This window comes from Sapajus apella, unplaced genomic scaffold (assembly GCF_009761245.1).
Source record: "Sapajus apella isolate SASKATOON/1434 unplaced genomic scaffold, GSC_monkey_1.0 scaffold53, whole genome shotgun sequence".
Taxonomy (NCBI): domain Eukaryota; kingdom Metazoa; phylum Chordata; class Mammalia; order Primates; family Cebidae; genus Sapajus; species Sapajus apella.
This window is the reverse complement of record NW_022436993.1, coordinates 12988752-12991217: the sequence shown is the minus strand read 5'-3', so window position 1 is coordinate 12991217 and position 2466 is coordinate 12988752. Positions and strand designations below refer to the sequence as shown.

The 2466-nt window shown below is 42.3% G+C and overlaps 1 protein-coding gene across 1 annotated transcript in view; it reads right to left on the bottom strand.

Annotated features, from left to right (window-relative positions):
- Positions 1–2466, bottom strand: part of CDNF (cerebral dopamine neurotrophic factor) — an 18820-nt gene that overhangs the window by 2674 nt on the left and 13680 nt on the right. The gene's annotated exons all lie outside the window — the stretch shown is intronic.

The following is a 2466-nucleotide window of genomic DNA, read 5'->3' as shown; positions in this document are numbered from 1 at the left end:
GTTGCAGTAAGCAGCGATCATGCCACTGCACTCCAGCCTGGGCAACAAAGACATTATAAAAAAAAAAAAAAAAAAAAGTGTCTTTCACTCCTCCCTGCTTGTCCAGTGTTCACCTTGTCCATGAATAAAACATTTATTTATGAAACAACTAATGGCAGGGTAGAATTTTTTCAGCTTGACTTCTCTTAAAAGTTCTTTCTCTTTTTCACCTCTGCAGAGTAGTACACAGCATTTAAAAACATTAAAAACCAACTATTTGTCAAATGATTTGTGAAAACTTTCCAGTAACTCTGTTCTAATTTAAAAGTTGGATGTTAAAAGCCTTTTTTATTTGGAGGGTCAGCTATAGTCTGTGCTCCAGAGAACGCTTAAATTTTTATGGGGATTTCCTATCCTTTTTAAACACAAAGCAAGCAAACGGAAACATTCTTTCAGGTCAAAAACCAAATGACACCTTCCTCATTGAAAACATATTCCAAATCTACAGTTATCTTGCTTGCTAATTTCATGGCTGATTTGACTGAATAGTTTTTTAAAGTAGAAACTTTTACAGCCCAAATTATTCATTTTCCACAGCACAAAGGTCCCTGTTTAATCTTATCTTTCCTGCTAACAATGGTGGGGAGGATAATTTAGAACTATTAGTCTATCCAAGTAAGAGGCTGAAGGAGAAAAATATTTGTTATGTCAATGTCAGTAGTTTCTATAAGTTTTTCTGGTGTCCTCTAGAAAAATAATTAAAAAAAAACGAAAAGCCCTAAATGCCCTAAAACTCCAAAGTGAAAGTCCATGCAAAGATTAAAACTAGTTCGGCCAGGCACGGTGGCTCCTGCCTGTAATCCCAGCACTTTGGGAGGCTGAGGTGGGCAGATCACCTGAGGTTGGGAATTCGAGACCAGCCTGACCAACACGGAGAAACCCTGTCTCTACTAAAAATACAAAAATTAGCGGGCGCGGTGGCTCACGCCTGTAATCCCAGCACTTTGGGAGGCCGAGGCGGGTGGATCACAAGGTCAAGAGATCGAGACCATCCTGGTCAACATGGTGAAACCCCGTCTCTACTAAAAATACAAAAATTAGCTGGGCATGGTGGCACGTGCCTGTAATCCCAGCGACTCAGGAGGCTGAGGCAGGAGAATTGCCTGAACCCAGGAGGCGGAGGTTGCGGTGAGCCGAGATCACGCCATTGCACTCCAGCCTGGGCAACAAGAGCGAAACTCCGTCTCAAAAAAAAAAAAAAATACAAAAATTAGCCGGGCATGGTGGTGCATGCCTGTAATCCCAGCTACTCAGGAGGCTGAGGCAGGAGAATCGCTTGAACCCTAGGGGTGGAGGTTATGGTGAGCTGTGATCACACCATTGCACTCCAGCCTGTTCAACAAGAGTGAAATTCCTTCACAAAACAAAACAAAACTGATTCATAGCTCCCCAAGGGCCTCTAGTGGCCATTAGGTAGTCGTTTCTTCTCAGTAATATCCGATTCATTTTTCTGTAGTTTAAGGAGCCCTGTAAGGTCTCTTGCATACAGGAAAAGTTATTCACAATAAAATTGCTGAACTAAAAAATCATCACAGGTGTGTGATATTGGCTTTATTTTAGTTATTTTAGTTTTAATTTTATCTGTTTATTTTTCAGACAGTGTTTCACTCTGTCACCCAGGCGGGAGTGCAGTGAAAAAATTCATGGCTCACAACAGCCTTGACCTCCCAGGCTCTGGTGATCCTCCCACCTCAGCCTCCTGAGTAGTTAGGACTATAGGTGCTCAGCACCACACCTGGCTGATTTATGTATTTTTGTAGAGATGGGGTTTCGGCATGTTGCCCAGGCTGGTCTTGAACTCCTGGGCTTAAGCAACCTGCCTGCCTCAGCCTCTCAAAGTGCTGAGGTTACAAGCATGAGCCGCCACACCTGACCAGGTTTGTGAATATTGTTTATGTGGACTAAGTGATTTCTGCCACTATTTCATGGCTTGGAAGCCAATAAAACAGGGACGCCTACTCTAATAACTTGCCTAGAAGGTAGGGCTTATGCTTTGCAAGTTGAGAAACAGGTTGTCTTTGGTAACTTCCAACCTGAAAGCTATTTAAAGCTAGCTATGTGGCTTGGTGCTGGGACTATTACACAGCTATGTCAGAAAATAAGACTAAACTAACTTAGATGTGGATGCTAATTACTTAGGCAGTTGACGGTACTACACGGGGTATGTTATGTAAAACGATGACTTAAGCAAAAGAAATGAGTGGGATTTCAGGTGTTAAGGACAGGCTGAGGAAGGAATTTCCCATCCTTTTAGGATACTCACTCAATCTACCCAAATGTCTAGCCCAGATACAAACCCATGATAAAAGAATAGATCTATCCATGTGAAATGTCTGGGGCCAAGGATAACGTTTTAAAATAGGACATCTCCTGGCAGGGCAGGCGTAGCTGCTTTCTTTATACGTTGCAATTTTCCTTGACATACAT